At 35.7% G+C, this 27,629-nt stretch overlaps 1 protein-coding gene and 1 pseudogene across 7 annotated transcripts in view; both read left to right on the top strand.

Annotated features, from left to right (window-relative positions):
• Positions 1–27,629, top strand: part of TRPM3 (transient receptor potential cation channel subfamily M member 3) — a gene marked incomplete at both ends in the record, with an annotated part of 743,026 nt that overhangs the window by 86,521 nt on the left and 628,876 nt on the right. The window lies entirely within an intron of this gene.
• Positions 21,681–22,740, top strand: LOC311172689 (periphilin-1-like; annotated as a pseudogene). The gene is made up of 2 exons: positions 21,681–21,770; positions 21,934–22,740. The product of its transcript is annotated as a periphilin-1-like (transcript).

The raw sequence follows: 27,629 nt of genomic DNA, 5'->3' as shown, positions 1-27,629 counted from the left end.
ATCTATTATCTGGCTGTATTGATTGTTATTTGACAAGTATATCCAGTTAACGAGAATTTCCTATTCTCTGTACAGTGCTACAGAGTTGGTTTTATAAACACCGTTTACATAATAATCCATTATTTACCATGAGTAACTTCTTTTTCAGGATGTAACTTACACAATTAAAAATGCAAAAAGTATGCTTGGAATCTACAGGGATTTTTCCTGTTAGGCGTTTTTCCACTTCATAGAAATTAGTAGAGAATTGTGGCAGTTATATGCACTGACAATGTTAGCAAATCAAATATTAGTAATTTACTCTAAATCTGCACTATAACCTAGACAACTTGAAGGGTATTTATTTTGATTAATATATTTTGAATATATAAGTTTGGCTATTTTATCTTAGCTGAACATTAATAAAATGTTTCTTATTTTAATACATATTTTAAGATATTTAAGATTGTTTAAGATATTAAAATTTCACAATCTAAAATTTCTATATGGGCTTCTGTTGTGTAATATTTGTTTTTACAAAGACATTTTTCCTGATTCTCAGACAAGCCCTCCAAGAAGCTTGGAGACTTAATCTTGCTAGGTCAGCCAGCTCCTGCTACATCTGGGCCTGAAGGGACTCAGCCAGGAAAAACTGAGGCTCCCCTCTGACTCAAGAGATTTTTGTAGTGTCTGAACCCATCATCTGCTTGAATCCTTCTCTTGTCATCTGGTGTCCTTGAATCTTACTATGCTGCTGCCTTTTTTTTTTTTTTGAAGAATTATCTTTATTTATGCATACAAGAACAGGGGTATAGGCCAGAGGTAGGGGTGTGTGAGAGAGGATTCACCAGAGACAGAGTGGGGAGCAGAACAAGCGGAGCTACTGAAATACACTGCTGAGGGGAGCTGCTGGCAACACAGGAGAGGTCTGCTGCGCCATGTGAGTTAACTCTGTGGCCAGGCATCGAACACATGTCATAGTGGCTGGTGACAGCTTGATAGCATGGAGACTTTAATCCCTGTGCCACCAGGGAGGCCCTATGCTGCTGCTGGTACTCAGACTCCAGCCATCTCACTCAGGAGAGATGCAGTCTATACACTGCATTCCTCCTGGAAGTGCTGTCCACAAAGACTGCAACTTGAATGATGTCCCCTGACAGTGTGCAGTGTCCGCCCTGCATGGTGGTGTCTCTTAGCCTGTTCAGATGGATAAGTTATCGGGATGGTCTTCCTCTCAGTCTTTCCTTCTACAGCCTTGTCTCCATTGCAAACTTGAGCCTGTGGTATCATATGAACCTTTGAGATAATGGTCGTCTTTATCCTTAATTCTCTGAGATAAACCAGGACTATCTTCTGTGCTCTTTCTACTATATCATGCAGTGTTACATGATTTCCCAGTGTTACAAAAAAACATTTCCCAGTGTTACAAAAAAATATTGACAATAATAAATTTTAACTTTCAGGGACATTATAATCATTAGTAGTATAATACCTGGTAAGTGGATGGAATTCAATAAATAATACTCATTATCCTTCTTTTAGTGAACCTAATTTGTAGAAGATTCTGAGCCTCAGCAATGCCATTTATATGTGATTTAATGCGATGATTATAAAAAGATTTTCTCATATTAAGGCAGGTCCCATACGGAATGGAAAACTTTTTATGACCCTAATTGAGTTAGTGTGTTCTTAAAAGTAATTAAAAATGGGAAAACATAAAAAATTTGTAATTTAGCTTTTCAGAAATTCAGACCAAAGTTCCTATTCTCATTAGCTAACATTAGAGAGATCTTCCTGTGTGTGGTCTGACAGACAAGTGTGCAGGCAGGAACGATGTGCCAGAGCTGGGCATAAAGAATGTTTTGGGGTGCTATGTTACTAACTATGCTACAGCTGCTACAAGGCTGTGATTTCTGGGGTGCTGGATTTTTTCTATTGTCTTTCTAAATTTGGGTCTTTTATTCTAGCTTGTTTGTTCTGGTCTGCCATCTTACATCCCACAACTCCTTCAAATTAAAACTCAGAATATGAGACTTCCAAGAAATTTTTCCATATTTATTTGTACAAAAGTTCTTAACTACTTGTGTTGGAATGATTGGATGCTCCTTTTATTTTAAATTCAGGAACCATGAAAATATGGTTTTGCCTTATTGTAGGGAGTTGCTATGCAACCCTTACTTTTGAATTATGCTTGTAACTCTCTTACTCAGCATAAAGAATGCAGGAAGCATACTGAAAAAGACCATGCAAGAATTTAGAGATCAATGATTTGAGGCATGATATCAAAGTAGAGCTCCTTTAGTTACATCTGCATCTTCTTGGCCCTTTTGAGATCTTTACTATATCCCCAGGCTCATTTCTGCAACATGGTTTGGGGATAATCCACACTCAACTCTTACTGACAATAAAATAATAAAGAATCATCAGGTAATGAAATCTGTATTTTGTTCTATCTATGTTTAGAGTCACATAGGTATACAAAATACAGAAATTATAAAACCAAGTCACTTCTCTGCAAGTGCTAATTTAAAAGACAAGATAAATACGATGAAATGAGTCAACAATCAAAATAGTAGATAATTAAGTACTGCTCCATTCCTGTTCTGAGGGTTGTCAGTATTGCTACTCTTCATGTATGCTTCAAAGCCTGTTAACAAGGAGAAGCTAACATTTATTAAATAGTGTCAGGCAATTTTCTTGCCTTATCCTCTTTCATTCTCACATGCTGTTATCACCACTGTTTTACACATAAAGAAACAGACTTAGAGAGGTTAGATGTCTTGCCCATATGCACTAAAGCTGAATTTCAAAACCTACTAAGTCTTTACTGTTACTCTTCACTGTTGTACCTATGGGAATTTGGAAGACTTTGGCCTGTCAGAAATAGTGATAGGGACGTATTTCTTTGATGACACCATTGAAGATAGCATTTAAAACATAAGTGAAATCTATGCTGCAGTGTAAAATGAGACATTAAAAAAAATCAATTAAGTCATATTTTGATTGCTGAAAACAGCTTCATTTACATTACTATAGGTATGAATTTATCTTGACAAGCTCTAGTGTTGTAACAGGTATTTCTATGCCCATTGGAAGGATGAGGAAATCTGCCAAAAGACCTCAAATGTCTGATTGTAGGATACAGGGCTAAAGTTAGATCTGGGAATAGAAATTAGTATTTCAGACTCCTGTTCACTTTTTTTTCTCCCAGAATTGCCATACAGAATCAAAGATGGACATTTTGTGGACTGCCTGAAATTTTTGTTAATGGTAATTTAAAATCTTTCACAATGAGCCTTGCTTGTCAAAGTATTAGGTGAGAATTTAATAATAATTTCTTGGGCATGGGGTAATGACTCAGATTTGTTTTTCAGTAATAATTTTGAATGCCTCTGGAATTAAACTTGAGCTCTTTAATCTTAACATAAAATTGTTGGTCAGTGATGATAACTGTGTAAGAGCACACAGAGATTGAACTTGCAAATTAAGTGATTTTTAAAAAAATCTTTTGATTGAGTAACATTGGTTTACAATGTATGTTTTGGGAGCATAGGACTTTAGGAATTTTAGATGTTACCACACCATACCCACCAACAAAAGACCAAAAACACTCCACCATAGTATACTATGCTCCTCAACTCTTTGCATTGTACCCCTAAATTCCCCTTTTGAAAGCCTCAGTTCTGCCATCAGATTTTTAGGGTTTGTTTTAGTTTTGTGTTGTCTGTTCCTTTGTTGTGTTTCTCTATATTGCATTTATGGGTGAAATCATCTTGTATTTGTCTTTTCCCCTCTTATTTCATTTAGTATAATCCATTCCAATTCCATCCATTTAGGCACAAATGTCAGGATTTCCTCATTTTTATAGCTGCGTAAGTACTCCATTCTGTATATATACCAGATCTTCTTTATCCACTTACCTGTCATTGTTCACTTAAGTTGCTTCCATAACTTGGCTATTGTAAATAGTGCTGCAATGAATATAGGTGCACATATTTCCCTTCAAATTAGCGTTTTTATATTCTTCTGGTAGATAGGTGTGGAATTGCTGGATCACATGGTAGATCTATTTTTAATATTTTGAGATACCTCCATACTGTTTTCCATAGTACTAGACTAGTTTATATTCCCATAGTACTAGACTAGTTTACATTCCCACTTTTTTTCCACATCCTCAAAAAAACACTTGTTTTTTTTTCTGATCATTTTAATTCAAGTCATTTCATGGATGTGAGGTGGCATCATTATAGTTTTGATTTGCATTTTCCTGAAAGTGATGAGGAACATTTTTTCATGTGCCTATGACCATCTGTATATCTTCTCTGTAAAAGTGTGTATTTAGTTCTTCTGTCCATTTTATTGATTGGGTTTTTTTTTTCTTGTTGAGTTAGATAAGTTGTTAGTATTGTAGATCTTGGATATTAGCACTTTGATGGATGTATGATAACGCAAATATTTTCTCCTTTCAGTAGGATATCTTTTCATTGTAATGATAGGGTCTTTTGCTGTGCAGAAGCTTTTTAGTTTGATCTAGTTCATTTTATTTATTTATTTATTCTGCTTCCCTTGCCAATGTAGACAAGTCCCCAGAAACATCACAAGAGCCAGTGCTTATCTGGTGCTCTTTATATTATAATTAATCCTTTAGTTCACTATGAGCTTCTGGAGGGCAGGAAATAAGTATTTCATTAATCTTTGTAGCCATTTTCCTGCTTCCACATGGATGTTCTGTAATGTTTGAGTGAATAAAAATCATAGAATGCAACACAGACTTCTCAAGCATGAGTTAGAAGATTGGCGTTTTAATGCCATCTTTACCCTGATGATAATGCAATTTGAGTGTTTCAGATGAGTTTGCAAAGCATACCAAGAATATGCTTGTGACAGGAAAGATGAATAGGAGAGATAGGGACAGCTAGAGGCTCGGTCAGCACTCACCCCAATATTTTCCATTGTTAGTAACTCTGAGCTCTAGTAATCAACAAGTTCCCCCTTTTATGACCTCTTCTGACCCTGCAGAGGAGAAAGAAGCCTAGTATCCCTGGAGTGGCCCCCCAGTTCCCGTCCATCTGCATGCACACTAGAGGTGAACAAGCTGTCCACACTTCACTCCTGGTGCACAACACATTGGTTGCTCATTCACCCACCATGATGACATCAGGACTGTGTCTCTATATAAGGCTACATGGAATGACCAATCACATGTATTATCTGCAGTGTCTACTCCTACAGAAAACCTTCTGCAGTTATACATGTAGGAGTTTATACTTAGACTAGTCTAGAGGACCTCAAGTTCATAGTGATGCTGCTTCTCCATCCTCCTTGGACCTCCACATCTGCTTTCTTGTATTGAGATAAAATGTTTTTATGTTTATTATAAGATGGTGATGATGATTTGATATCAAATTGATTTTGTTCAAATGTTATATAGGCCAATGGGTTATTGGAAAGATTACCTTTAAAGAGAAATCATCAATGCTAGTATTTCTGGGGATTCCAGGATATATCAGGTTGTTTGTTCAACCACACCACACTCTACTTCCCAGTTGATGTCCCCCCAGCAGTGACTTTCCAGGGATGCTAAGGAGTTTATCTCTAATACAAGTCATATTGACAGCTTTTGAGATAAAATTCACCAGGTAAATAGGAAACATGAGATTAACAATACAACTAGATAAACATTGAGGAACAAATCATCTACTGGCTTTGAAACCAAAAACTGTATCGTGAATAATACAGTGCTTCAAAAGGTTTAAATAATGTAGTCAGATTTTTAATTCTGTGTGTATAAGACAAAGTACACACCCTTAGGTTCTCTAAAGGCTTCTTTTATCTCTCCAACAACCTCTGAATTCCCTTCAAAAGTTAGCTTTACTTCTAAAACAATCTGCATCTACTAGCATCTTCCTGAGAGAGTCTATCAATGTTTTAAAACTGCTGTAATGAATTAATCATTATGCCTTTACTACTTCTGCAAAAGATGTAAGAGGAATCATTTCAGGAGTGTCAGCTACATGTGGTATTTCACATTAAGTAGCAAAACAGGAACTAGCCCTTCAACTAGCCAGTAGTCCTGTCCCGAAGCCATGCTGCTGCTCCATAGCACTGCTGGGCTGAGTTTCTTTGGGAGATGATGATGAGCCTCTGGATATCAGAAGGAGTGGAAGTGACTAGAGATGGCATTTTTAGTGATAAAAAAGTGACACCATTTTCCGAAGGGAAAAACCACTCAAGTGACCAAGGTAATAAAGCCCAAGAGTCGTAGATCCCTTGTCTATATTCTTGACCTCTGTTTCATCTTTGTCACATTCCTGGAAGCTCATATTTGTCACGAGAGTGTACTTGTAGGACATTTGAAATTTAATCCTGATCCTTTCCTCACCTTCTCACTTTCCATCAATGATGTTATAATGAGCAAGAGCCTAACGTGTGACTGAACGGTGGTCTCTGAAATTTTGAGCCAAGGGGGAACATGTTTTTAACTAATTTACTAATAATCTAGAACTAATTTACTGCAAGTGTTTAAACACTATGTGTCATTAAAAACTAAAAAACTGCTAAAAAACTAAAAAAAGTTCTAAAAAAAAGTCTAAAAAACTGCTGTTAGGTTTCATGCAAACAAGTTTGAATTCCTCCACCATTGCTGATAGAGAAAATTATGATCATCTATGAGAGACAAAGAGAGAGGAAAGGAAGGAAGGTGGAAGGGAAGGAAGGTATATTGTTGATTTGATTATTGTCCTGATTCTTTTTTCATTAACTAATTTATCTGTTATATATAAAACACAGTTCTTTAAAATATGGCCTGTCCCCTTTAATCTGTGAGCAAAAGAGGATGTCAGGTTACTTGATGCTCCCTTCAATTCTTAGTTTTGATATAATTTAGATTTTTTTTAAAGATTTATTTATTTATTTATACAAGCACTGGGTACAGTCAGAAGTGCAGGAGGGTGAAAGAATTCACCAGAGCCAGAGCGGGGAACAGAACAGGCAGACTGATGAAGTACACTGCTGAGGGGAGCAGCGGGCGTGACAGGAGAGGTCTGTCGTGCCCTGTGGGACCCTTGCTGGTGGCCGGGGATTGAACCAGCGCTGCAGAGGCTGCAGGCAGCCTCACAAACCAGTGCTCAACCGCTGCGCCACCGGGGAGGCCCCTATAATTTTTATGATGTATGTTGATGTCTATTAATGCTTGTGACATTTTATATAGTCTTTAATCTTGATGTTTGGTCTCTGAGCTTCAATTTCCTCACCTATGAAATGGAAAAACATTTTTCTTGCAAGGTTGTTGTATGGATTTAATAAGCATATAAGAAAAAAAATGGCACAAATATGCCAGAGCTTGAAAACATGGCAGCCCCTTGATTATCACATTGACTCTACATGTAGAAATTGGCTTCTACTTACATTTGTCCTGTTTCACACCCATGTGCAAGCCTGTTTTAAAATTTTGTTCTACAGAAGATCTTCCTTTCTAATTTGGGTTGAAGAAAATACTTTTAGTTTTGAGTCACTTTAATCAAGAGACTGAGGACTTACAAGTCTACCTAGTTATTGTTTTATTATATAATATAAGTAGCACCAGTGCTATTATATTTATAAATAGCTAGAAAATTACATTTCTCTTTATGGGGAATACAAAGTTAAGTGATGAGTACATTTTGACATTCTGTTTAAAGCATCAGATGAATAAATTCCGTAAGGAAATAAAAATATAATGTCGTGCTTGCCAAAGAGCACTGGAAATAAAATCCAGACGGTGAAGATTGTCACCCCTCTACCACTGTGTTTTAGTCAAGGTAGTTTTCATTGTGAAAAAGCACACTCAGGGCGTCCCTGTTGGCACAAGGGGTTAAGATGCAACCTATGAAGCTAGCAGCATCCACTGCAGCATGAGTTCGATTGCTGGCCAGGGAGCTACCCATGTGGCGCCGCAGACCTCTACTGCCTGCTCGCTGCTCCCCTCAGCAGTGTATTTCAGTCAGTCCACCTATTCTGCTCCCCACTCTGTCTCTAGTGAATCCTCTCACCCCCCACACCTCTGACCTGTTCTCCAGTTCTTGTATTTATAAATAAATAAATCTTTTTTTTTTTAAAGAAAAAGCACACTCAGACTGGCTTAAACACAGTAATTTATTTTAAACTTCATTAGTCAATGTGATTGTCATCCAAGATCAGGGAGTAAAGTAGAGCCAGACCTCTAGGGATGGGAAGTGGAAAGTCAGGTATGAGACCCCTTTCTTTCTCGCAGGCTGGATAGTCCTCTTCATTTCATGCTCTCTCTGACCTTAGTGTGTCAATTTCATTTTATTTTCTTAACTTTGTTTATCTTGTTCATCTTGGATATTGCTTAACAATGTCATTTCTTTATCATTTAGTCTGTAGTGTTAGCCTTTCATTTCCAGTGCCCACTCAACTGATAAAAGTTTGTTTCTTTCCACTACCCCCAAATTCTCAGGAAAGGACTAATCTGGGGGTAGTGGTTACCTGTTAAGTTGATGTGTTTGGTAGCAGGTGTTCCTAAGGCTACAGCTATTTCCCTTTAAATTCATTTCTGCTTATTTTAAGGACTTTAACCCAAATTGTCTAAGACATGTAGAATAATGAAATGGTGTTGCTGAAGAGTGACTAGAGACCACGCTGGATTCAAATTGCTAGGATATAATAACAGGGCAAACTATCTTGGACTGTATAGGGGAAAAATAATAGAACTGTTTATGTTCTCAAATGTTGAAATATTTAATATGCCATCTAGTCTAGATATTTAGACTATACCAGCCCTTATTATAAAGGGCAAAAAAAAAAAAAACTCCAACTTAGGAAACAGTGAATAAAAATTACAAAACAGTGAATAAAAATGAATGATCTTTTTGATCAGCAAATACATTTTATTAGCTCAGCTATTACCATTAACGTGATCTCACCACCATTTCTTTTTATCAAGGTAATATACCTAATATATAGTTTACCTTAAAAAACTAAATTTTTTCTTTGAGAAATGCTGGGGTCTTTAAAGAATTGCTTAACTGGAAAACCTGTAATTTCGAAAATGTATTAGAACTTAGAGATCAGGACAAAAATAAACAAAAAAGTCTTTTATACAGTAATATGCTGCTTTTACATGAAATCATTGGCTAGATAGCTCTCTAATATGATTTGTTTTTCTAGTGGTCTCCATTGACCTCATAAACTATAAATTGGAAAAACCTAACTCACTCATACTTGCTCCCAAAATGTTGCTTAGGAGACAGGACTTGACATTTTCTTATAACTACCTCACTCATATAGAACAGGTTAGTATAGTCTAACTCTGCTGTAACCGCAGGCAATGTGACTGGCTGAGATACCATTTCTGGAATAATATATTGAGTAGCTAGTTACATGTGAATGTGTGTAATGAATATTATTTAAGAGTACTGCAATAATACAAGAAATATTTTGAATATTAATTCATCTCAAATACTCTGATTTAATCATCTGATTGAATAAATCATTTGGACAGTTTGTCCATATGTGAATTATCTGTGCAAAATTCACAAGTCATTCATTTCACATGGCAGTGAGTTCTATTTTGACCTCTAAGATGACTTGTGGTCAAATGAATGAGAACAGATTTTAAAGATCGAAAGTGTTTACAGAGTTAAGACTCATGCTAGTCACATAATGGTATCTGAGACTAGATTAAATATTTTGGCACAACACTAATCATCACCATAATCACAAAAAATCCAAAATGTCTATACAATAAAAAATTATTGATAAAAGTTTCCATAAGTCAGAGCTCCTGCCTCAACCCTTAAGTTTCTTCATATACACTTTCTTAATAAAAGATCAATTCTCCTGCTTTTCATTTCCTACAAAGTTTTAATGCACATATTTATCTCTTTCCCATAATCTCATTTTACTCTTGTTTTGACATCTTCTAGTTGCTTTTGAACTTTTTTTCTCATCTGTTATCGCATCTCCTCATATTAGATAATGAGTATTTTGAGAGTAAGTCTACTTCTTACAATTCTGTATGTGCTAAAAGTTGCTCACCAATTTAATGTGCATTTGCTAGCTGTTGAATAAACATTTTGTGAAAAAGAACTTTGCTCTTTTCAGATGACAGCCTCAGCTCAAACCCCTCACCAACTCCTAAGTACTTTTAATCTCCCACACCTAGTAAATTGTATTTATCAGAAAGTACTTTCAGTTAGTATTATCAATTTAATTGATGAAATATTTTTGTAATATACTTTTCATCTTGTTAGCAAATGCATAATATTATTAGCTCTGTTCATTATTGTCTGTTTTAACACATTCTAGGAGTGAGATATGAATGCCTCATATAATTTGGAAGTGACATTTATATATATATTTATATCTTCACATTACTGATTTTTCTATCTACACAATTTCAACTAAACAGTTTAAGCAAGGTAGAGGTATAATGTTTAGTTTTAGAACAATCACTTTGGATTCACTTGTAAAACATCAGAGAGACAAAAATGAAGTGGGGAAGCCAATTTCAGAGCTTTTGTTATAATTTATGCAAGAAAGTATGATGTGATATGGTCTACAGTGGCAATGGAGGTGGAGAACCATGGATAGATTCAAGGGATAGTAAGTAGGTAGAATGACAACTTTTGGTGGTTGAATTTCAGATATGAAGAGAATTTCAGATATGAAATTCAGATATGATATGAAGAGGAGCTGGTTGGTGTTTTGAAAGATCCCTATGGCTGAATTACAGAGACTGAACACAGGAAGCTGGAAGAAGTATGTGTTGATTTGTTTAGGAATTATTGCCGTTGCCCATGATAACGATTTAGATCAGGATAGAAGACGATGAAATGAATACAAATGGACCAATTGAAGACACTTGCTATGTTTAAAAAGTAAGACAACATAAATTGAGGATAATTAAACATGGAGGGAGACAGAGGAGGATGTCAGGGATGGTTCCTAGGTGTGTGACTCATTCGTTGATAAGGAATTAAAGGAGAAACTCTTGTCTGGGGAAAAAAATCACAAGTTTATTTTTGGCATGTTGATTTTGGTATGGCTTTGGAACATTCAAAAGAATTTTGCAAACTGGTGAATATCTAAGTCTAGAACTATGGAAGGGAGATCTGGGCTGGGGATATATGAGTTGTCATGTATAGGTGAAAATTAAAGGCGTGGGAGTGGATGAGATTGTTGGAAAGAGGAAAAATTAAGGGCTGACTGTTGAGTAGAGAAAAACTTTATCATTTATATACTGAGTTGAAGAAGTTAAACCTTAAAAGGAGGGATGAAATGGCCAGGGTTGGATTCTGCTGGGCAGGAGCAATGAAGGAACAAAAGTAAAGAATAAAGAGGATATTGATTGGAAAAGGCCTTCCCTGCTAGGTTTTGGACCCAAATACTGATATTTTCAGACTGGTCTATTGGCCTGATTCATTTGTGGAGACTTCTGATAAGCACAGAATTGTTTCCTGAGCAAGCTCTCAGTGCTTAGAACATAGAAAATATATTTGGTTTTCTTTTTAATTACTATTGTAAGTCATAATTTATATAAATATAAAATTATATATATGCTATAAAATATTTATAAATTATAAGTTTGCAACAAAAAATTACAGGAGATAAAATGATAAAATTAGCTTCATTCTATGCTGCTGCCCATTTTTAATAAATCTTTAAGACAGTTGGGAAGACCAGTGATAACTTCTGGAATGACTTTGGCCCAGTATAAACTCCTGACCCCCTTCTCAAATCCCTATCTTCCAGCAGCTGTATTGGAAGTTGCATTTTAACTTCTCTTTGTTCATGTGTTCTAATTACAGTGCCTTAAAAGAATGAAGTTCACAATAGAAAGTCTTCTCACACTAGGATTTTATTGCTCCCCCTTTTCAAGCATCACAGGAAATAGTAATGATTGCACGGAGGACTTAGTGTTCTTGCCCTCTCAAAATTTCCTCCCTTTTCATACAATAATAACCATTTGCTAAGGGCTGTTTGCTTGTTGCCACAGTAGTGAAATATCTGAGGTCGAATTTAAAAATTTTTTTATTGAAGTAACTATGTAGAGGGTAAGCTCTGGCTTATGAGTTCTCACCTACAAGTTACTCAGGACGAGACCCAAAGGCAGACATGCAGAGAGAAAATAAAATAAAAAAGAGGTTTACTTACAAGGGGACTGAGAAAATGGAGGAGGTAGAGAGAGAATGAATAATTGGCCAGCACGAGGTTAGATACCATCTGTCCTACCCACAGTACCAGGGTGCAAGTCAAAGCTGGAATAGCAAGAGAGTTAGGTCCACCTGTCTTCAATCTTTTAAGAATAACCTGAACACTCAGCTTCACGACTAGTTCCCAGAAGTCTCGCTGTTCAGGAAGTCAGGTTTCTGGCGTGCTGGAAGTGATAATCCTTGGTGCCTGAGATCTAGATGTGAAGATTGGGTGGAGGCTGGAAAGACTTCAGGAGGTGGATTTCATTCAGGATGATATTTGTTGGCTCTTCGCTCTTCCTCTAATAACTTCATTTATGATATCATGTAGGTTCTCAATGTATAGACTCATGAATCAATATCTGTATATACTACTTATTTGTCACCAAAAAGTCTAGTGTCCATTCATCACCACACAATAACCCCTTGAGGTTAACATTTTTGATAGTAATATTAATACAATACTGTCTTGCAAGTTACATGGACCATTTGGCTACAGAGATAACTATAAATCCCTGCTCATTAATTTCCCCATTGAGGGTTCATTATATGAATTTAAAAAGTAACTTCAGTATTACTACTCAAAAAAAAGAACTCTTAATATAAGCTCATTGAGATAAGCAATAAAACAGATTGGTCTCAAAATCATTATGCTGAGTGAAAGAAGTCAGGCAGAAAAAGAAATATATACCAGTATGGTTTTATTTAAGATCTTAGAACATGCAAATTTATAGTAACTGAAAACAGCATTGGAATGGTGGGACTGGAGATGGCTTTTTGGAATATCAAGAGTTAGGGGAAACTTTAGGAGATGATTTAAACAATCATTTTGATTGTGGAGATTTTAAATGTCAAAATGAATTAAATTGCATACTTTAAAAATGTAAAGTTTATTTCATGTCAGTTATACTTCAGTAAATTATTTTATTTAATTTTATTTAAGATTTATTTATTTATGCATACAAGGACTGGGGTACAGGCCAGAGGTGTGGGGGGTGAGAGAATTCATCAGAGACAGAGTGCCGAACAGAACAGGCAGATGAACTGAAGTACACTGCTAAGGGGAGCAGCGGGCGAGTCAGGAGAGGTCTGCAGCACCATGTGGGCTACTCCCTGGCTTGGGATCAAACTCATGCTGCAGTGGCTGCACATAGCTTCATAGGTTGAGTCTTAACCCCTTGCACCACCAGGGAGGCCCTCAGTAAATTATTTTACAAACACTAAGTGACTCAAGAAGAAAAGGAATTAACTTTAATATCCCTCCAACTCTCCCGTCAATGACTATCTTAGGTTACAGGTGAGGGGACGGAAGGCAAGAGACAATAGATCTTGTAATAGTTATTTCTGCACCTAGCATTAGGTCTAGTTGGTATGGTTACAAGATTGCTAATACTCAAAAACTGCCATTTTATCAGATTGTATCTTCCCTCAAAACCTAATCTGGCGAGAGAAAGGTGTTGTGAAATATTAACATACTTGTTGCTTAAAGGAGAGTGGTATGTGTTATGAACACAGTTTCTGGGGAAAAAATAAACTTACCATTTCAATACATACACTAAAATCTCAACGTAGAGTTATAGAAGTCCTGTCCAAATTAATAACAATTCAAACATTTAGATAGTTAAATAACAAATCATTTGTCAAAAATAGTGATATATTAATGAAGCATGCTTATATTTGGATTTAAGCCTCTGTGGTAAAATATCTCATATTTTAAAACCTCTGATTTCGACAACTATTTAATAACAGAATTGAATGATAAAATACGCTTCTGAATTAACACAAAATCAATATTAATGGATATTACTTACAGGGCTGACTTTTTTCCCAGTGTACTTTAAATGTTAAAGTCCAAAATTCTACAGCAGGTTTCTAGGATGTATTTAGAAGACAGTGGTTTGTTGCAAAAATTTAGTCATATAAACGCTAAAATTTAACAAACATGATGAATGCTTTTTCTGATAACTTTTTGTACTTTCTTTAAAAAAGAAAGTATTTCATTAGGTGAAACATTGAATGAAAAGAGCAGTTAAAATGTAACTAGAAATGATAGGGGTTTTTTTGCTATTGTATAATTTGAATACTTTTCTTGATCCTATAGAAAATATAAAAATTGGTTTTATTTATCAGTCATCAGTCATCCTTTTTTATTGAAAAGACACTGTTATCATTCTGGCCAAATGGTAATGATTCCTTTTTCAGTAGAAATAATTGATTCATCTTTTTTCTTCGCATTCATATTTTGAGACTTCCACCTCAGCATTCACTTGCTTGCTACAATGCAAATGTCATAGGATAGGTCAGAAATGCATGCTGGCTGTCTGCATGTGTCCTTGACATCTTCTAGTATACAGAGCAAAATAGAATGACAAAATGCAAAAAGTAGAGAATATAGCTTATATATAAACTCAAAATCCCCCATGCCTCCCCCTCCAAATGAAGGATTCAGTATTATAAATTAATAGAAAAAATGCTTTCGAAGGTGATTTTGTAGGGTTGTGATGACATCGCCATCTGAAAAGCATGATCCAGTGGTCCCCTTCATCTGCAGTTTTGTTTTCCAAGGTTTTGGCTGTCCTCAAATAGTATAAAAATAATATATACAATAAGATATTTTGAGAGAGTGAGAGAACATATTCATATAACTAATTATAGTATATTGTAATTGACTTATTTGAATCCTGGTTATTGTTGTTAATCTCTCGTTGTGCCTAATTTATAAATTAAACTTTATCTTAGGTGTGTGTGTACAGGATATAACATGGTATTGTAGAGTGTTGTGCTATCTGGATTAGGAATCCATTGGGTGTCTTGTAATGAACCCTGCATGGATGAAGAGTAATTGCTGTAGTCAGTTGATCCATAGATTTTTTCTTTACGTTAAGATTAATTCATGTGGGTTGAATCACTTTCAATTGTTGCCATAATGAATGCCTGCAACTTTAGTTGGCTTCAAACAATAAAATATGTGTTAATTTAGTGTTCTTAGGTCAGACGTTTGATGTGGGGCTCAGTGGGCTAAAATCAAGGTGTCAGCAAGACAATAGTTCATTTATGGAGGCTCCAGGGTATGACCCATTTCCTTGTCCTTTTCAGCTTCTAGTGATCTGCCCTGCATTTTTGATCTCCTTCTTCCTCCTTCCACCATCTTCAAAGTCAACAGGTTGCCTCTCGCTGTGACCCTCTCTGACAGTTACCTCCCTCAGCGAAGTCATTTAAGTCATTTTAAAGACTTGTGTTAATTAGGTTGGATGCTCCACATCATCCAGGAGAATCTCCACTTCTTAAGGTCTTCATCTTTAACTATATCTGCAAAGTCCCTTTTGTAATGGAAGGTAACATAGCCATGAGATCCAAGGATTTGGGTATAGACAGCTTTGGCAGGCCAATATTCTACCTGCTCTATGGGGCAGGTACTACAATAGTTAGGGACTAAAACAAAGGTAGTGGAAGATTAAAGTAGTGGGCATGCTTTGTAGAGTGTTGGTGTGGTTTGCAACATAAGAATTATCAAATGAAAAAAAATTAACAGAAAGAAAAGTAGACATTGGGATAACTTTGTCACACTTTGCACATAAAGAGCTATCCTCTTTGTTAATTTAATATTTTCATAAACTAATTACACTGATGGACTGTTCTGTCATCTGTTTCTCAATCTGGGTAGCAGATGCAACTCCATTATTTAGGTACTTGAAGTTCTATAGCAAACATTGATGAGAATTAGTTGACAACTACTAAGGTAAAGTAGTGTCAGTTTAACAGAGTTTTAAATCTGGAGTTTCTTGCTTAGGCTGTGTTTAGGATCTACAGGATAATGGCACTAACTGTAGACCAACTGTCTTCTCAGAAAAATGTTATTGACTTAAACAGATTAAACCAGAGTAAGTGAAGCTCAGTAGGAGGCCTAGATTTCATATTAGCAAAATAAAAGCTCTAGTTTCCACACAACTTAGCTGATAAGGAAAGGCAGATTATATGTTAAAAATCTTTTAAAAACATTGCTGTATAAAACTCTTTATTCTAGTTAATTAAATGTTTTAATTTTTACAGAATACTTTTAAACTGTATTTTTCTTATTTAAATTTAATAAGGAACTGTGTAAAATTAATATTCAAGTGAATCTAATAGACAGCTGCAAGTATAACTGGATTTGATAATCTTAATTGCAGTTTGAAAATTAATTATAGTTAGAGCTCAAACTATAATATTGGTGACAGGTGAATAAAGCAGGGATCAGACTGAGTGGGAAGATAATTTTGCATGTCATGGGAAATTCCTCAGCTTAAAATGTATATATAGGAAGTGTGAAAAATGCCAGCCACTACATTGGTTTTATAAAAACAATACTTGTTTTATATCCAGTAAATAACTAAATTATGTAATAGGATCATTTGGTCATTTATACTGTATCTCCTTCTGCAATACTCATCCTACCTCCTAAAGTAGGCAGACAATGTAAGGAGAATCCAGAGTCCCTTTGATAGTACTTTTCCTTGTGTATAGAGGAGGAAGCAAGACTGCAGGAAGTAGAAGTCACCAGAAGGAAGGGAAGGCAATTAATGCTTGTTAAACACCTACTGTGTACCAGATGCATTGTTTCATGCTTTGCACAAGTTGCCCTTAACTTTTTAAATTAGCTGTTATCTACGAGAGTAAATTGAGACATAGAATGACTAAGAACAAAGTCAAGCATACCCTAAGTGTCATAGCCTGCCTTGAGCTCACATAACGCAAGTCCAAATCTTTTATTTATATATTTTTTACATCATTGTTCATTTTTAAACAATATTTGCTTCCCCCCACCCCCAGGTGTAGTCCCCATAGAATTTCCTTCACCAATGTACCATCACCTCAGTGCTCCTCCCTCCCTCCCACCGACCCCTCTCCCTCCTCCTCCCCTGCAGTATGTCTCTCATTTATAATTACAGGAGGAATATAGGGGAACCAAATAAGACATCAGGGGAAAAAATAATGACAATATAAAACACAGCACAACAAAACAAAAACAGACAATTGTATACCTGATCCCAAATCTTTGCTCTTACCTTTGCTTATATGATGCCTCCCTGAACCCTGTGACCCATCTGTGTGTTTTCTCCCCATTATGTGCATAAAAGAAAGAGCAGATTAAGTCCCTCAAAACCACTGACACTGACAAGTTTACAGGGCCCCCCCACAGATTCCTAGGGTACCCAGGAAAGGCTCCAAATTATGGAGGCTTTCTTGTTCTTTGGGTTGGGTGGTCTGTTCACTGCTCTAACTTTAAGGCCTCCCTCCAATTCATGAGCTTCTTCAGGGAGCAGGTGGACTGAATCTGCCATACTCTCTGTGTGTTGAGGGACACAGTCAAACTTCACCTTGGATCTTTCCTGTCTTACCTTCCTGTGTGAAATTGATCTCATTTCTCCTGCGTCCCTCTTTATTCCTCTCTTCCTATCACTTGTAAGGGGCTAAGGGGGTAAAATGCACAACCAAGTCATTTTTCTTGCTTTTGAAAAAACACTAGTAATGTGGAATGTGGTTGAAATTAGATAACAGATGGAATTAGCACACAGGCTACTGAAAAGGGGAAAAATCTTATGTGTTGAGGAATAAGAAAGGTGAAGGAAATTCTATAGGGACTATATCTGAGAGGGGGGTAAGCAAATATTGTTTAAAAATGAACAATGATGTAAAATATAAATAATTTAAAAATAAAAATATATTCCCCCCTAAAAAAAAGAAAGGTAGAAATATGTGGAAAATAGGCTTAATAAAAATAATATAGAACTATGTTATTTTTATTTCATAAATACACTATAAAAGCAATTATGTTGTTATTTATCACAATTCACTCAAATTATCTTCAAAACATATGGCACAATTTGGAAAGCACCTGTAAGGAGTAGAAAGGATTTATAATGAAAAGTCGTTGCTACATTATAATGCCCAGTAATAGGAAAATGGTTAAGTAAATTATTGTATCTCATCTAATGTCCTTAGCTATTAACAGTGATGTTACTAGAGAATTTATAATGATGTGACAAACTTTACAATACTATTTTAAAAACAAGATGGGGATCTAGGGATATGATATTTTCTTAATGAGGAAAATGCATAAAAATTTTAAACAAAATTGCAGAAATGTTAACAGTGGTAGCCTGGGGACTTCTGGTTTATTGCTGATATATTTTTTCTGTTTCATTATATTCTTCCAATATCTACAACCATGAAAATAAATAAGGCTTCTTGATGAAATAGAAAAACAAAAGATTTTAGAAGTATTTTCAAGTGACCAGCGAGGAAACAAAAAATCCTTCTGGCTACATGGAACTTGCCATTGTTGCAAGTTAATTGATTTGGTGCTCTTTCTGTTTAGATAAAGTCAGTAGATATCAGGTAGTGACTGTAGACTTAAATATCATGTTATCATAGCAACAGGAAAAATAACTGGAAAAGTTATGCAACAAAAAATTTCCACTGTGATAAATCAAGAAAAGACACACTAGAATTTACATAAGGCATGTGTCTCACAGATTAAAATATGATGTTACTTACTTGTAAAAACAATCATATCACTCAGTTAAATAATTTGAAATCAAATATGAATAATATCTTAATGCATTTGCTGTGATCTACTTTCTTATACTTTGATATAGAATTACCCTTGTCTAAAGAACCACATGGGTCATTCAGAAATTCAGGAACCAGCTATCAAATATCAGTTCATCCTTTAAAAGCTGTTAAAGTACTAGGTTTGGAGGGCCTCCCCTGGTCATATCAGTAAGCAATGACTTAGATTATGTCAAAAGTAAAGATATTACCTCTTCATATTTAAAATGTTTTATTTCTTTTATTTATTTTTTAAAAAAAGATTTATTAATTTATTTACACAAGCACTGGGTACAGTCAGAAGCGCGGGAGGGTGAGAGAATTCACCAGAGACAGAGCGAGGAGCAGAACAGGCAGAAGGACCGAAGTACACTGCTGAGGGGAGCAGCGGGCGGCAGAAGAGGTCTGCGCGCCATGTGGGACCCTCCTCCTGTGGCCGGGGAGCAGCCGGGGATCGAACGGGTGCTGCAGAGGCTGCCTGCAGCTTCCCAGCCCAGCACTCAACCGCTGTGCCACCGGGGAGGCCCATAAAATGTTTTATTTCTTTTAAATAGACTCATTAAGAGCAGCTTTAGGTTGACAGAAATATTGAACAGAGCATTTCCACATTCCTATATACTTCTTGCCCCACACATGCAAGCTTACTCCACTCACAACATCCTATCCAGAGAGGTGCATTTGTTACAGTTGTTACATTGACATGCCATTATCACCCAAAGTTGTTTGCTTATATTCGGGATCATTCTGGGTGCTATGCCTCTGTGGATTCCAACAAATATATAGCCATATGTATCCACCATTCTGGTATCACACAGAATAGTTTCACTGCACTGAAACCCTGTGCTTTGCCTATTCATCTCCGTTTCTCTAGCCGCTGGCAATCTGGAAGTTACTGATCTTTTTTCTGTCTGCATAGCTTTGCCTTTATCAGAATGTCATATATTTGGAATCACTCAGCTTATAGTCTTTTTAGACTGGATTTTTCTCAGTCTAAATATGCATTTAAGGTTCCTCTAAGTCTTTTCTCATGGTTTGGTAACTCATTTCCTTTTTTATACTGAATAATGTTTCATCATCAGAATGTACCACAGTATATCCAGTCAACTATTGAAGGTCATCTTTGTTACTTCCAAGCTTTGGTAATCATGAATAAAGCTGCTATAAATGTGTTCAAGTTGGGTTGTGTGGACCTAAGTTTTCAACTCTTTTGGCAAATGCCAATGAGCATAATTGCTAGACTGTAATTCTGTGATAAGATTATATTTAGTTTGTTAAGAAGTTGCCAAACTATCCTTCAAAGTGACTGTAATATTTTACATTCTCACCAACAGTGAATGAAAATTCCTGTTAGTCCACATCTCACTAACATTTATTGTTATGTGTCTGTTGGATTTTGACCATTCTTATGTATGCACATATCATTGTTTTCCTTTATAATTTCCTGTTTTATGATATATGGCATCTTTACATATACTTATGTGTCATGTTTGTATCTTCTTTGATGAGATATCCAGATTTTTGGTGCATTTTTAGATGAGGTTTTCTTATTGTTGAATTTTAAGAGAACTTTATACATTTTGGCTGATAGCCTTTTACTGGATATGTTTTTGCAAATATTTTCCCTCAGACTCCTGCTTTTCATGTGTTATTTCTCTTATAGATTGTGCCTTTGATGGTGTGTCTAAAAGGTCACTGCCAAGCTTAAGATCATCTAGATAGTCTGTTATTTCCTTGCTTTTTCTTGTTTAGCATTTTACATTTAGGCCTATGATCCATGTAGAATTATCCCTTGGTATAAGGCATAAAATCTATATCCAGATTAATATTTTTTGCACATGGATGTCCAATTGTTCTAGCACCATTTGTCGAAGGGTTTTTTTCCTCCAGCGTATAGTCTTTGTCCCATTGTTGAAGATGGGTTGACTATATTTGTCTGTCTCTGGACTCTAGTTCATTGATCTGTCTATTCTTTACCAATACCACACTGTATTGAAGAGACATTACATTTAAAACTACCAGGAGGTAGAGATCTTTGTACCTAAATACATGTATTTTCTACAAAATAAATGTATTCTTGAACATGTTTTTCTAATATTGAAATAGTTCTAATGTTCTAGAGAGTTTTAATGTTGAAAAAAAAAGATGGGGTTATAGAAAAATATACTTTATTAGCAACAGTTGGATTTCACTATAGCTAATTATACACAAATTTTTGTTTCTGCAAGAATAGACTTGAAATAATTGGAATGATAGTAGATTGTTTTATTTATTTTTAAAGATTTAATTATTTATTTATTTATACAAACACTGGGTACAGTCAGAAGTGCGGGAGGGTGAGAGAATTCACCAGAGCCAGAGTGGGGAGCAGAGCAGGCAGAAGGACAGAAGTACACTGCTGAGGGGAGCAGCGGGCAGCAGGAGAGGTCTGCATGCCATGCGGGACCCTCCTCCAGTGGCCGTGGAGCAGCCGGGGATTGAACTGGTGCTGCAGAGGCTGCGGGTAGCTTTGCAACCCAGCACTCAACCGCTGGGCCACCGGTGAGGCCCAGATTGTTTTCTTTTGTGTGTGTGTATGGTCTTATTTAAAGTCACTCTCCAAAAATGTGTGTAAGGAAAAAGAGATGAAGAAAGAAAAGTGTGATTTTACTCACCACAATTCTGGAATAATTTTTCTAAGAATTGTTAAGAATAAAACAGTTTGGGAAAAGATTGAGAATTTAATAATAGTGGCTTAGAAACTATTTTAAGTATTTTATCTTTTATTTGACTTGCTCTATAATAAAGGTAAATATATTAAGCTGTTTTATGTGACCCTTTCTTGGTGATTAAATTTTAGTAAAGAATGTTATTCAGGGGCCGGAAGCATGGCGACAAGCAGACAACTACCTTTATGGGGTCTCCCCATGGCCCAGAGTCATGGTTCACAGAAGAGATGTAATGAGGTCTGAGGGACAGTATGATTAGAAAGATTTCCAAGAGAACGAGTACCTCCTTGAAGTCATCCCAGTGATGGCTACCATAGAGTAGTTAATATTGTGCCAAAGAAAACACCACTTCTAGGCAGACTTGGTGAAGGAAGCTACAGTAGCTAGTATAATCTTGTTCATTACTGAGACCATGATGAGGAGTGTTTTTTCTTATGATTGAAGAAGTGGTCCACCTCACAGAGGAGATGAATCTGGCTATAGGTGGACAAGAGATGATCATTCTGCCAGCCAAAAGCCTGATTACAGGGATATAAAAGATGGCTCCAGAAGAAAAACTTCTACTCTTCCCATTATGTTAGGGAATGGTCTCCTTATAAAAGACTCCTTTTTTCAGAGAATCACCTGTAGGATGAAAGGATTCTCCACATGGCAGATCTGGCTCCAGTGTCAGCAGTAGAAGCTACTCTCCAGAAAGAAGTAAATCATTCCCTTTTCACAAGTCTCAGCATAGAAGTGAAGAAAGCTCTGTTCAGTCATTGAAAACGTCGAGAGACATTTCACCTTCAAGTTCTTCAGCAGTTCCTTCATCAAAGGTGTTAGAAAAACCCAGTAGGCTAACTGAGAAGGAATTTGCTGAGGCTGCAAGCAAGTGGGCTGCTGAAAAACTGGAGAAGGTGGATGAGGGAGCCTTACCTGAAATTTCTGATTATGAGTCAGTCTCCATGGCACCATTGTTCATTGACCAGCCAGAAGAAACTGAGTCCAATGAACAGATGGCATAGAATTATTTGAAGACAGTCAGCTAACCATTCGTTCTAAAGCAATAGCATCAAAAAACCAAAGAGATTGAACAGGTTTACCGACAAGACTGTGAAACTTTCGGGATGGTTGTGAAAATGCTGATTGAAAAAGATCCTTTGTTAGAAAAGTCCATACAATTTGCATTGAGACAGAATTTACATGAAATAGGTAAGTGGTTTGTTGAAGAACTGAAGCATTTTGTTGCAGAGTACGACACCTCTAGTCAAGATTTTGGAGACCCTTTGTAGAAATTACTTGCTGAGGAAAAAAAGAGAACGTTTCCAGACTCCCCCCCCCATTTTGCATTAAATCCTTAATATATGGAATTTTGTGATGAAGAGAAATAGTCTAAGCTATTTTATCTACATGTAGAGCCACCCAGTCCATACGTATCGCCCCTCCTGACCCTCTAAAGTAGTGGGTCAATTAATTTTTAAACTTTGAAAAAGCAGTCGTAGAGGACAGGACTTACTCATGGTCTGTCATCTTCCATAGGTTGCAGGCATTAGCTTGGCCACACTAGTGTAATTTATAGGTTAGAGATCATTCCACTTGAATGTTTTCATTCTTTTTCATTTCAGATCCAACGATACCATATGACATGTTAGAAGTTTGAGTTGTGGCATTTTTGACTTGTTGCTTCCTTATCTTAGGCTTTGTCACTTCAAGAGTATTTAAGTATACTACCCAAAAAAACTTGAGTACTTTGGTATCTTAGAGAATATTTGTTTTGAGAATGATTCTCATTGTAATAAAAAGAGCACTTACATTTCTAGAAGATACCTCATAATAAAATTCTGTTTACTGAAAAAATAAAAAGAATGTTATTCAGGATTTTATGTTACACTTGATATCTTGGAGAATGTCCTGTCCACTGGAGGTGATGTAGTTGAAAGATAGATTCCTAATAGCCAAAGTCACAAGAGACTGATTTATAAGTTTTAATGCCCACACATTAATTTACATTGGGACCAACATTTAACACAATAGTTGGATCAGTTAACTATACAAGACACTCCCTTTGGATTAGTAGATGTACTCTAGTGGCCAAATTATAGATAGGAAACTTGTTTGGAGGTTATGAAATTAGAGCAACGGGAATTGAATATTAACAGATATTTCTTTCCAGCTAGGGGAGTCTGATAATTTATACTTTGTCCCTCCAGGGAATTTTCGATTGTTAGAACCAGAGATGTTGCCCAGATCTCCCCTTAAAATTGTTTATCTTACTACTTTCTGTAGATCATTTCAGGCTACTATATTACATACCATCACTGAATCATTCTTCATAGAATATTATTTCCAAGATTATGTCTTATCTCAGGTTTGTTTTATTCCTGGTTAATTCTGCTGACAGTTTATTTTTTAGAGGAAATATCTCTCTACCTGAAAATAATAATGTAAGATGGGTTACAAGACATGTAGCTATTGTGTATTGATTCTTATCTCATTTAGTTTCAGAGATGAACACGCTTTGACTTAGAATAACTATAGGACGGGGAGAGGGGCAGCCCAAACCCCGCAAACCTGCGTATTCTACATGGGTTCTGCCATCCGCTGCATCAACACAAAACATAGGAGACTTTAATGGGAAGGAACTTTAATAAAACTAGGAAACAATACAAGTAAGGCAAAGAGTCTAGTTTCTAAATGAAACATCCAGAGTTACCCGTCCCCTCGTGGGTAAAAGTCCATCCAAATGGGATTGGCCCAGAACAAGGCCCCAAAGCCTGCTACAAGTCTAAAGCATCTTCCATTGGGGACCCACAGAAAAGGGTCACAAACAACTGGACAAGCCCGGAAGGAAAAAAACAAAATCAACATCAAAATAAAAACTGCCATTGTCACCTCCCCACGGGTCTCACCCACATCTGTGTCACCTAGTCCATGACCAAAAAGACAAGCGCAGTTTCTTCACGTGTCTCTAGGCTCCATGCGCCTCCTCCAGGTCTCCTTGCTCCATCCTGCTTCCTTCCTCAGTCTCTTCTGCAGCCTCTCCTCTTCCTGCTCAGCTCCACCCCCCTTGGGTGGGGCAGGGAACCTGGAACTTCCCCCTTTCCTGGGGACCACCCTGTTACATATTCAATGCACACTGAAAGATTAAAAGTGAGTTTCAATTAGGGGTATGTCTAAATTTTTCACATGGAATCCCGTTTCTTCAGGTAGCTCCTATGGTGAATTAGAACCCATAGCCGCACCTTCAAATATTGACCGGGCAAGCGCAGGATCCTTCCCAATGGAAAACTCTGATAGCCAATTAAAATCCCAGATAGTCTTATGATGTTCTTTGATACTAAAACAATAGAGTCTGATAAACTTGAAGACATTGTGAAGTATTTGAATTAGCCTCATAATCTTATGTCTCGGAAGACTGGCTATCAGTCTTAACCAGAAGCAACATTGCTCTGTATTTCTTTTTGTTGAAAGTTTACTGTAGTTTTCTGCTTCTATGGTTTCATGGACTATCTTTGAGCTTCTATTACAGAGCACAGCAGTGCTGTTTATGTCAAAGTCCCCCATTACTTTGTTTACTGAAGTGTAAAATAGTTTTTATTCTGAACCAGAACCATTCCTACCTAATCTCCAAAAGGTCCTAGAAAAGAAAATGATAAGGTCCTTTAATTTAAGGGTGCTAAATACTACCTTTAGCATAAACATTTTAATGAAATAACTGATCATTAAATACTTACAATGATAACATTCTCCTACAAACACAGGTTAAATGTAATAATTGCAAATTGATGCTTAGATACAAACAAACTTATTAATCTTTCCCTCAGTTCTGGATTCAAGATGAAAAAATCTTAAATAACCCTCTATCCTTAGGCATTGACAATATTTTAAAAGTAAATAATGACTTTTTTAGGTAAACATATCTCAATTATAAATACATTCATATAGATTATAAGTATACATTATTTTCATTGATTTTGGAAGATAATAGATGTTTGAATATGTTGAAACTTACATAAACATTAAATTTTTCAAATATGAACAATAGTGTTATCCAAAATATTTTCAAGGAGAAATTTACATAAAACTTTAACTTAAAATATAACTTATGGGAAAATTTCTAAGGATTTTTAGAAAAGTTAGATTTAAAAAATGGTAAAAAAACAAGCTGACTCTACTCAGATTAAGCCTACCATTTTGTTCAATATTAGTAAATTTATTAATGGCAGAATTTCAAATTGCAAGCTCACAGAAACCAGTAGGATTGTGCTACTATGAGAAAAGGACATTTAATAAACATTAACACAAATATATAAAACCACTAAAATAAAAATACAAGGATAATTCCTTGATGTTGTTAGTATGCAATTCTGCCTAGCTAAAAACATTTCTATTTATATAAAACCTAAAACATTAGCATAATATTACTTTTTTTTAATTTTGGCAAACCCATTGTAGTCTTTAACCCTAATAAATTACTACTATTATTATAATATGGAAAATTCATAGTAGTTTGAAATAATTTTTAATAAAAGTCTCCAGTGAAGAAAGACAAATAATTCAACAGCAACAAATACCTTCCTAGAAAGTAATTTAATAATGATAATAAAAAAGAATTAATTCATAATAGCAGTAGACAAGTATGAAATATCTAAAAGGTAATCTGCAAAAAGAATATGCATTTCTTATGAAAATTAGAAAATAAAAATCAATGTAAATAGCTATCTGTCTAATGGAAAAGCTGAAATTGTAAATATTTAAGTGAATTTAAAATTGATCCTTAAAATGACACTTTCAACCAAGAAAGGTCTAGCACTTGGAAAAAGAATACACCTAATTATAAATTCTATACACTACCTGCTTCCACAAAAGGAGACAGGTAGACCATGTAAATTGAGGTGACACTGGTTTAGAACACTGTATATGATGTAGGGGGATAAGTTCACACCTCCTCAGATGTGTCAGTGCACCACACCCATTATCAAAGCACCTATAGTTCTTTACCCTAATAAAATTGTTTAAAATAAATGACTGGCTGGCAGTTTGGGGGGGGGCAAATTTATTTCAATGTACATTTCATTCAATTTACTATGATAATTTCCCAAAAATTAAATTAAAAAATAAGTATGAAAGTAAGAAAATGATAAAAGAAAGTAAAATTGAATACTTGTCAGTTTTCAGGAAAAAGGTAATCTAAATGTAAATGTGCTAGAAGTCTAAAGGGATAAATCAAGTCAAATATAAAATTCACAAAAGAGGAGCTTGTTGGTCAATAAACATAAAACTAGAGGAGAGATCAAAACACCTCTTGTACTAGGAACAAAATTAAAGAACAAGGGGAAAAAAAGTAAAAATAAAAACTAAGAAAGAGGAAAATGAGTTCCCTCAATGAGGATGACATGACACCATTGTCACATGTGTCGCTGCTGTCAATCACATCAAGCTAAACCAAACATGCTAGTATTGACAAATGTCCATAACCTCAACCCAGTAATTCTACTCTATTCTTTCAAATTAATCCAAATGAAGAAAAGCTAAAATTATTAGGCTTATAAATACAAATCATTGTTTAACACAGCAGCATTTATTTTAGTAAAACATTTAAAGCAAACTAGTGAGTAATATATGAAGTGTTAGATTGTGGTTCATAGTAATGCCAAAAGAACTTTACAGACAGTAACAACAGTACAATAAGAAGAATATTGAAATAGCCTTAAACAGTACTTCAAGGTTCTCTTCACTTATTTGAAAATTATTCAGATGATTCACAGGTAATAGAATAGTGAATTTCTATGTAACCTTGTTCCCAAATTTATTTGATTTTTGATACAAAAGAAACTTACAGTTAAACTAAGAAATATATAATGGGAAACTTTTTATATTGACTATCTCTGTCGATTACTTATAAAACTAGAAAACTGAGGGAAGGGAATGAAAAAAAAAAAATCCATAAGGATGTTTTCTCATTCAGTTCTGGCAGGAATTCCCTGATGAAGGGTACCAGTTATAAATGAAGGCCCTGTAGGCCAATCCAAGTTTTTTGCTTCATAGCTAGCAAGAACTTGTGTAAGAGAGAGATAGTCTGATCCTATTACAGAAAAGTTAACAAATCTGAGGGATTTTCTGTTCAGTCCAGAATTTAGACTGTAGGATTATGATTTGATCTTAGCAGCCAAATGTTTCT

The sequence above is a fragment of the Talpa europaea genome (genome assembly GCF_964194135.1).
Source record: "Talpa europaea genome assembly, chromosome: 7".
In the NCBI taxonomy this organism is placed as follows: Eukaryota; Metazoa; Chordata; class Mammalia; order Eulipotyphla; family Talpidae; genus Talpa; species Talpa europaea.
Note: the sequence above shows the minus strand (reverse complement) of the source record. Positions and strands in the feature narration are given on the sequence as shown.